Source organism: Dasypus novemcinctus, chromosome 8, assembly GCF_030445035.2.
Source record: "Dasypus novemcinctus isolate mDasNov1 chromosome 8, mDasNov1.1.hap2, whole genome shotgun sequence".
NCBI classification, from domain to species: domain Eukaryota; kingdom Metazoa; phylum Chordata; class Mammalia; order Cingulata; family Dasypodidae; genus Dasypus; species Dasypus novemcinctus.
The window spans coordinates 102,057,935-102,067,808 of NC_080680.1; the positions used below are offsets into that span (position 1 = coordinate 102,057,935).

The window sequence follows — 9,874 nt, forward strand, 5'->3', positions numbered from 1 at the left end:
ATCTCTTCCTTCATTTGTAAAAGAAGAAGGTAATCAGCAAATGAGAAGAAAGTGACAGACTGATAAAATTCAGGAATTGGAAGTGACTTTAAACTTCCTTTAACCTAATTTCCTTACTATCCTTATAAGCAAATTATAGCTAAGGGATTCTCACACATGCGACATATTAGAATCACCTGGGGAGCTTCTTTCTTCCTTTCTTTGCAGTAGCAGAGATTGAATCCAGGACCTCGTACATGGGAAGCAGGTGCTCAAACCACTGAGCTCCATCCACTCCCCAGTGGGGAGCTTTTTAAAGTGCCCTGAGCCCAGGCCCAAGTCTACTTTACAGCAATTTTCATTTAAATGGTCTGGGAGAGGAGTCAGTATCGGTACTTGTTTTTAAATCTCCCAAAGTGATTCTAACAGGCAACTAGAGTTTAAAAACAAACAAGTGAAAATGCTGGCCTATAGAGAAGTGAAACAGTGCCCAGTGTCACTGAGCTGCTATAGGACAGAACCAGGAGAGGACTGCATCGCTCAAGTCTCTTAACACAAGGCCATTCCTTTCATAGGGAAATGACACACCTCAGTCTCTTGAGCTGAGTGCGGTTTCTCTCCGTTACCAGAGTACTTATCACTTCTTACTTCTTATTAAAGTAACTTACTTACATCCCTTATATATAGAGTCTATAAGATTGTAAGCTTCTTAATAGAGACTTCATCTATATCCTCTCTTATAGTCCACATGACTGTGCTACTGCTACTGTGCTCTGCACAAACAGTATGTTTCATCAGCCTCCCCCTTCACTTCCCACTCCTGACCTCCTTTACCCAAGCCTTGTTTTTCTAGGTTAATCGATATATTATCCTTTTCTTTTCGCATTGATCTTTTATTTTCTTTTTTCTTGCGCAAAGGAATTGACTCTTGAACAACCCCCAAATTATCAGCTATAATAATATTTTGAAAATACTCTTTAATCACTAGTTAAAAAGGTTTAACAGCAATGCAAGGTGTTGGTGGTAGAGTGAGTTATGAGAGCCCTGTATGATGCTGTATATGTTTGTTTTATAAGTTCACAACTATTACTATACACTTATTGTTTATGTATGTTTATGTATGAGTGATATACTTCAATAAATTTAAAAATTATATAAATAAATTTTTAAAAAATTAGAGCCTCTTCACTATATTGGGATTAGTTTTATTCTTCACTTATTATTCCTGGGCTTATGGTTAAAAGGCCATGGATGAATGAGCTGTTTTCTGTAAGGAAACAATTGAAACCCTCTTCAGCCAGCCCCAAATCTGTTGTATGTTCTAGTATTTGCAAGTACACCAATATCCAATTATATTTTGCTATTTGCTGTGGATATTCCACCACTATTTCATCACATTTACACACAAATGCACACACCTGTCCTAAAATAAACTAATTTTAATGCCTTTGCTCTTGTCAGTTATCCAATACTCTCTTCCTTTTTTTTTCTCCCATTAATATAACTTTTGTCTATATTTCCAGGCACAGGTAAGGGTCCAGCTCATTTTATAAGCCTACTCTGACCTCTTTAACTATTATTTATATCCTTCATCTCAACACAGCTGCCTCAAAAACCGTGCATCCAATCATGTGAGCATTCTGTACTTTTAGAAGCATATATTTTCTCATTGTTTCTCCAACCCGAATGTAAACTCAAGATGGGTAGAGATCTTTCTTCTCCTTCTCTATGCCCAATGTCCCAAAGGGCTTACAAATATTAAAAGGGTTATGAGACTCCAGATTTATTTCCTTTAAATCCCTTATCCTCTGTCTCATTGAAGAAGAAATTGTGACTCATGGAAAGAAAACCAAGTTGAAAGTGAGGAGGCAGACAAGAATTTCAATTCAGGCTCATCATTTACTATATTCATTAGCTAACTGACATTGAAAAAGTTGCTTAACTTCCCCGGCCTCAGTTTCCTCATTTATGAAATGGGAAATGATATTAAAGGCAGCTAGAATTTATTGAATCTGTACTAGATTTAGTCTAAGTGCTTTTTATGCCAGACTAATTTAGTCCTCTCAACAATTCTAGGTGGTTGGCACAATTATCCTTATTTTCTGGAGAAGGTAAGACACAGAGATCAACGAACTCAAATGTACACAGCTAGCAAGTGGTAGGGACAATATTGAAGTCTGGCCATCTAACTCCAGAGTCTGTGCTCTAGATCACCATGCCTGCCAATGTAATATGGACTAATTGTGTTGTTTCGAGAAACAAAGTAGATGGTATATATAAATCCCTTAGTGTAGGGCCTGGCACAAAAGCTCTCAGTAAATGGTAGATGTTGTTATTACTATTTAAAACAGTCTTGGCTCCATTCCTTATTAACATGCCACATTGAAGATGGATTAAAACAGTCAGTGGTCTTTACCTAGTGGTAGCTTCCCAAAGGAGGCATTTCAAATGCATGGCAGAGGTTTTTAATGTTTGGAGGCATTCCTGGATGCCACGATGATAGCAGAGCTGCTGAACTTGATCAGCGGGACAGGCAGGGATGCTAAATATTCAGCCATATTCTGAATACTCCACTACAACAACAATCATTCTTGCCCACAAAGCAAATAGCACTGTCATGAATAAATACTGCACCAAATATTTCTAAGGTCCCAGCAAGATTTAAAATACCACAATATTAATATTGGGCTTTTGCTGAAATGTGATTGCCTGCCAAAGATTTTAACCTTTATCACTTACTAAAAATGAGCTCAGCACTATTTGTCAATTACCCGGTATTTAGAAAACAGGATTATGTATTTATAATTAATATGGATTAGATATTATTTTCTGTGCAATATGGGAGACAAGTCAATTTGGAGAGCCACACAGCTGTTCAATAATGCAAATGATGCCTGTTTAAATGAGAAGATTACAGTGCCTTTTTATATAAAGTGTGAGAAGAAGCATGGCATAGCCTGGAAACAGAGAACCAATTTCCAAATCTGGATCTATCAATTATTAGCTTTGTAAGCATGGCATATTATTTACTTTTGTGGGCCTCTCTCTCTCTAGATGGGGAACAGGGGCAACAAGATCTTCTGTAAAGGATTGTTGTAAGAATTTGAGTGATTCATTTTGAAAGCCTGGCTCATAATGATGGCTCAATAAATGATATCCATAATCTTCCTTATTATTCTTTTCATTGTGTGGAAGAAATTTATTTGTTCCTCCCATTGTGCTAAAATAAGAAATGTGATTTTGGATCTGGGCCTGGGAGGATAATTAAGTTTTGGTCTGGTGAATAAGTGGGAAAGTTTATGATCACAGAATGCAATGGTGCTCAAATGTATGTTTTCACTCTTGCACAAATATTTGTGGAACTGCTGTTATATACCAAACACTGCAATAGAGCCTAATGATGGAATGATGATGGTGTCTAATCTCATGTTGCTGGCACTCTGGAGGGTACTATGCTGTGCATCTGCAAGAGGTGTTAACTGTATGCTGCATTTTCAAAACTAATTTTTACAACTTTCAAGAACACAATTGAGAAGAGCATCACCCTAAATTTATAGAAATTTTTCTATTTATCAGTCTTATTGCTGATACAGAGAAATCATAAATATTCCAAGTTTATTTAATCTAGGAGTTAGTTGCATATTCCATAACAAGTGGACTAAAGTACATGCACACACACAATCAATTAAAATTATAATCAGTTTATATATACATATGTATGTATGTGTATATATCTGTTATTTTGTACCTCAAAAGCTTGAAATCAATGGACACATTACTTACTCATTTTGACCTTGATTTTTCTCATCATTAAACTCAGTTTGTAAAGTTCCTTAGTCTATTACTTGAAAAAATGTATTTAGTTGTAAAAAAAATTAAGGAAATGCCAGACTCTGCTAAGTCTTCAATGAGCATTGGGATTCTGTAAAAGGTTGATCCATTATATTTTGTGGTTCACAAATCAATTTCACCTGGAGAACCCTTTAAAAAATATTTTCCCCATTATATGAGGCTTCATGATGAAAAATGCTGGGAAATTCTTAAATACCTATTATTCCTATCTCACTGTTTTCTCTGACATATATTTAGTGAATGTTGTTTTGAACTCATGGCCTGCAAGATTATGCTTTCCTCCTAGAAAACTGAGAGATAATTTAAGTTTTATTTTATTTTATTTTTTTCACAGAACAATAAACATCTTTATTACATGAGCTAGGATGGGAGGGAAAAATTATTTGCCTTTCCAGGCCTTGATTTTCCTCTGATAGAACTCCAGCTCCTTGCCCTCTAGCACATAGCCATCTGCTTGGCCACACTGGCCTGGCCTTAAAGCAATGCATGCAAGAAGCTTGCCCCCGCTGGAACTGCTCCTCCAGAAGACTGCTGATCTTGGCATTCTTTTTCCTTTCATCATATTTCTTCTGAATTTTCTTTGATCGTTTTTTGTTTAAAATCTCTTCCTCCTCAGTGGTCAGCTTGGCTCCCTTCTTGCGGCCTAGGGCCAGAGCATAGTGGGACTCCAACCACTGCCGGTAAGGTGTTGTCAATGAGCACAATACAGTTTTTCACCAGAGTCTTGGTGCGCACCAGCTCGTTACTGGATGCATTGTATACAACATCGATGATCCTTGCTTTGCGAGGATAGCGCTCAGAACCACAGGAGAAGTTCCCCACGTCCAGCCTCAGGGCTCGGTACGTCTTATTGCCTCTGGGACACTAACTGCGTGCATGCAGCGGGGGCCAATCTTAGTGCTGGCAGCCGGGCGTCCTAGCTCATACTTTCGCTTCTTGAGGTAGGGCTTTCTCTTGCCCCCGGTCTTGCGGCGCTTGTGCCCGTTGTCCCGGGAGATGCCTATATAAGAGGGCGGGAATGTACACTTGAGCCTCTGGGGCCCAGGGCCGGCACCTCGCCTGCCCCAGAACCCCGGACCGGACCGGCGCATGCTCAGCTCTCCAAGGTTGGCTTCCCCACTGCACACTGGGGGGTTTGCAGCATTACCAGGATGTCGTCCTACACTAATTTAAGTTTTAAATCTTTGACGACAGCAACCTAATTTTATTTTCAGTTTAAGGATATCAGGAGAAATTGCAGTCAATGTAAAAGTTTGAATCTCTGCATTTAGGTCTGTTATTTTCTCTGCCCCCAAACGTCACTGATCTTTGATTGACATCTAGCAAATGCTCATAGGTGAGATATTTGGAAGGTTCAATAAATCTCCAAATTCAATCCCATATATTTAACATTCAACAAATAAGTTTTGGGTGTGAATTACGTTACATGGGATATAGTAGACATTGAAGAAAAAGAGATAATTAAATTATTGTTCATGGACTTCCAAACAAACGGCTGTGTAAGAGACTACAGGGTGCTATCCCCCCCCCACAGAATCTCTGAACAAGTAGCCAAAACTAGCAGAACCATTTTCTTCAAACTCCAAAACAAACAAACAAACAAAACAAAACAAACAAAAGCAGCAAAAGGGTTGCAAATAACTGGGCAGGTGCTGAATCAAGAAAACACAGCTTTAATAATGGTTGAAGCCCCTGTGCCCTTGCTGGCTCCTCCTTTAACCCCTCCCTCCCCAACACGGTGAGGAGCCAGCCTACATCAGCATTGTGGGTCCCTGGTCCTGTTCCCAAGGGAGCAGAGTAACCCTGCTGTGCATACTGGGGTGCCTTATGTCAATGCCAGTCTATCAGGTGGCAGTCTAAAAAGCAGAATCAGGAACTTTGTCTCTGGCTCACACTCCCAGAACTTTCCCTTCAGGCAGAAACAGAGACAGCTGAAGCAGTCTAAGAAACAATTAGCTTGAAAAGGGTTGGGACAAAGGATTACCTGCTTTAAGTTATACAGTAGAGCATCCAGGATGGGGAGAAATCTATTTAATAAGGAGTAGAAGGGCATTCAAATTCCTATAAAGAGGGGAATTCCTAAGATCATGAGCAAGCATAAGCCAGGGCAAGGCTTAGGCTCAGAAAAGTCAGAGAGGATCCTGCAATTCATTTTTACCTCTGGCTGATCTTATTAGGAGGTTAAGCTCTGAAGAACAGCATCAGCCAATGCAGTGAAAATTTGCAAAGACTGTGAAAGGTGTTTTTTGGGTGTTTGGTTTTATGGGGTGTTTTTTTTGCAATGGTTTATTTGTTTTCATTATCTCTTGGCCCATCTCTGCCATATTAATAGCTGGATACAACCTTAACGAACAGATAGCTCAGGCACTAAATCCAAAAGTTAACACTTTAAATATGTATAGTGTGCAAAAAGATTCCAAGATAAAGAAACAGGAAATAGTGGCCCTTCAAAAAGATAAGACTTTGGATACCCTGGAGAAAGACTTTAAAAAAATTATCCTTAATATGATCAAGGAGGTAAAGGAAAACACAGAGAATGAAACAATGGATATCTGGAAAATGATGAATGAACAATATGAGAATCTTAATAAAGAGATAGACATTTTAAAAAGGAACCAAACAGGGGGGCAGATGTGGCTCAAGCAGTTAGACACAAACCTCCAACATGGGATGTCCTGGGTTCGAATCACAGTGCCTTCTAAAGAGGACAAGCAGACAATGAGCAGAACAACAAGCAGAGATGATGAACAGACAATGAACAGACACAGCAAGTAGACATGTACACAGATGAGGGAGACATCTTGGGGTGGCAGGGGGAATAAAATAAAAGGAATCAAACAGATATTGGTGATGAAGACCACAATAATTGAAATGAAAAATTCGCTAGAGGTTTCAAAAGCAAACTGGAACTTGAAGAAGAGAGTATCAGTGAACTCAAAGACAAGACAAATGAATTGATTCAAGCTGAGGAAGAGAAAGAAAAAGTAATGAAAAAGCCTACCAATATTTGCAATATGGGAGTCCCAGAAGGAGAAGAAAGGAAGTGTCAGAATGAATATTCAAATACTGGCAAAAACCTTCCCAAACTTAATGAAAGACATGCATATTCATGTGCAAGAAGCCAGTCAACACCAAACAGGATGAACTTGAAGAGAAAAATGTCCAGTAACATAGTCATAGTCAAATGTCCAGGACAAGAGGAGAGTTCCAGAAGCTATAAGAGAAAAACATGTTATGTACAAGAGTCCCAATAAGATTGAGTATCATTTCTCATCAGAAACCATGGAGGCAAGAAGGCAGTGGGATGAAATCTTTTAAGTGATGAAAGAAAATTTGCCAACAAAGAATTTCATATCCAGGGAGACTGTTTTTCAAACACGAAGGCGAATTAAGACATTCTCAGATGATCAAAAGCTGAGGGAGTTCAACACTAATAGCCATGACATACAAGCAAATGCTAAAGGGAGTTCTTCAGACTCTCTCTGTGTATTCTCGGAAAGGACACTAGACAGTGCACTGAAGCAGCATAAAGAAGTAAAGATGTCTAGGAAAGGTACCCATATGGGCAATTATAAATTCCAGTATTATGACATTACATTTTTTGGCATTTAACTTCTTACAGGTTCTAAAGCAATGTATAAAGATATAATTTGTAAAAGGTCCAAAAAAAGGTGGAGTGACAGAAGGGAATAGGAATAGTGTATGTATATACTATTGAAATGGAAAAGTCAATCATCAAATTTATATGGAAGGGTAAGGGACCCCAGATAGACAAAAAATCAAGAAAAGGAACAAGGTTGGAGGGCACACACTTCCCAACTTTAAAACCTTATTACAAAGCTACAGTGATCAAACAACATGGTACTGGCACAAGGACAGACTTCTAGACCAATGGCCACAAACTGAGTGTTCAAAAATAAACCCTTGTACCTATGTTCAACTGATTTTTGACAAAAATACTGTTGTAGAGAAATCGGATGTGCGCGGTATCGAAGGCCAGGACACGAGAGTACCGAGAAGGAAGTTGGTTTATTTCGATGAGCCGGGCTTGGCGGACTCTTGTCCTAATAAAAACTGAGCCCTGAATAGAATTTTCCAGACCCTTTTATACAGAGGATATAGGATTAGGGAGACTAACAGTGATGGTATGCAAACAGACCTTTGGTTAGGTTCTTCAGTGTTTGATCTTAGTATCAGATAGGTTATTTCCTCCAGGTGAGTTACATATTCTCCACATCCAAGCCAGCTTGGATTAGCATATCTTCCACATCTCGTCTGGAGGCAACCCTGAATACACAGTCAGTCTCACATCCTATCTGATAGACCGTAGGGCCTATATTACTTACTTGGCCATTTTGGGGACTAGGTACACTTGGAAACAATTTTGAATTTATGCACAGGCTATATCAATACTAAGTCCATTCAATCAATAAAATTAATCTCTTCAACAAATGGTGTTGGGAAAACTGGATAGCCATATGCAAAAGTATGAAGATGGACCCTTATCTCACACCATAGACAAAAATTAACTAGAAATGTATCAAAGACCTAAATATAACAACCAGAAATAGAAAACTCCTAGAAAAAAATCATAGGGAAGTATCTTCAGGACCTTGTGTTAGGCAATGGTTTCTTAGACCTTATGTGAAAAGTATGAGCAGGGTGGCAGACTTGGTCCAGTGGTTAGGGTGTCCGCCTACCACATGGGAGGTCCCCGGTTCAAACCCTGGGCCTCCTTGACCTGTGTGGAGCTGGCCTATGGGCAGTCCTGATGCCCACAAGGAGTGCCCTGCCACACAGGGGTGTCCCCCTGCGTAGGGGAGCCCTACACGCAAGGAGTGTGCCCGTAAGGAGAGCCGCCCAGCGCAAAAGAAAGTGCAGCTTACCCAGGAATAAATAAAATAAATCTTTAAAAAAAAGTATGAGCAACCAAAGTAAAAATAGATAAATGGGATTTCATCAGAATTAGTAACTTTTGTGCCTCAAAACAACTTCATCAAGAAAGTAAAAAGACAAATACAGATTGGGAGAATGTATTTGGAAACCACATATCTGATAAGAGTTTAATATCCAGAATATATTTTAAAAATTCTGTAAGTCATCCACAAAAAGACAAACAACAAATTTTAAAATGAGCAAAAGTCTTAGACATACATTTCTTCCAAAAAAGATATACAAATGGCCTAAAAACACATTTTTAAAAAGTTCAACACCATTAGCCATTGGGGAAATTTAAATCAAAACCATTATGCAATAACATTTCACACCCTCTAGAAGGTCTACAGTTACACAACGAATTTAACATTTGTTGAAGAGGATGTGGAGAAATAGGAAAACTTGTTCGTTGTTTGTGGGGAGCCACCCGCTGTGAAATCTATTTACAGCCTCCAACAGCATGGCGAATTTCACAACTACTACAGCCCTGCCCCACCACTTCCTTCTTCTTTGTTTCTTTGTTCTCCCCTTCCCGCCACAACTCTGGTAACCACAGCAGCACGCATGTGCAAGGCGCGAAACTCTGCAGACCCGGCACGAACTTTGAGCCAATCCCCTCCTTGGACGTCTGCCACCGGTGAGACCAGCCTACCACCTGTGGACACGTTCCCTCCCCTCAGTATAAATCCTTTTGTTCTACCCCCAATAAACGAGGCTTGATCAGAATCCTGTCTTGCCTCCATTCTTCTCATACCCCTGCCCTCACTTCTTCCCACAGGTCCCTTGAATCCGCCCCCGCCGGCTCGGGCAATTGTTGGTGGGAATGTAAGATGGTACAGCTAGTAGAAAACAGTTTTGTGCTGGAGGTGCAGTTAATGTTGAGGTTTAAGATATATTTAGGGGATTTGAATCTCTGGACTGACAATGTGATAGCCAAATCCTGAGCCTCAACAGACTCCAGCACCTACAATCTGATTTATTGGACTTACCACACTCAGCTAAGATGGAGTTGAAGAAGGACAACCACCACACCGTGGAGCCTAGAGTGATTACAACTGAAAATGGGAGGATTGCATCCAGCATCCAGGTGGAATCTGAGCCTCCTCTT

General features: G+C 39.6%; 1 non-coding gene and 1 pseudogene across 1 annotated transcript; both read right to left on the reverse strand.

The window, feature by feature from the left end:
• Nucleotides 1-4,138: 4,138 nt before the first annotated feature.
• Nucleotides 4,139-4,922, reverse strand: LOC101411789 (small ribosomal subunit protein eS8-like; annotated as a pseudogene).
• LOC111765308 (small nucleolar RNA SNORD55/SNORD39) lies at nucleotides 4,918-4,997 on the reverse strand. Its single transcript, XR_002797689.1, has one exon. It is a non-coding gene; the product is annotated as a small nucleolar RNA SNORD55/SNORD39 (small nucleolar RNA).
• Between the last annotated feature and the right edge of the window lie 4,877 nt (nucleotides 4,998-9,874).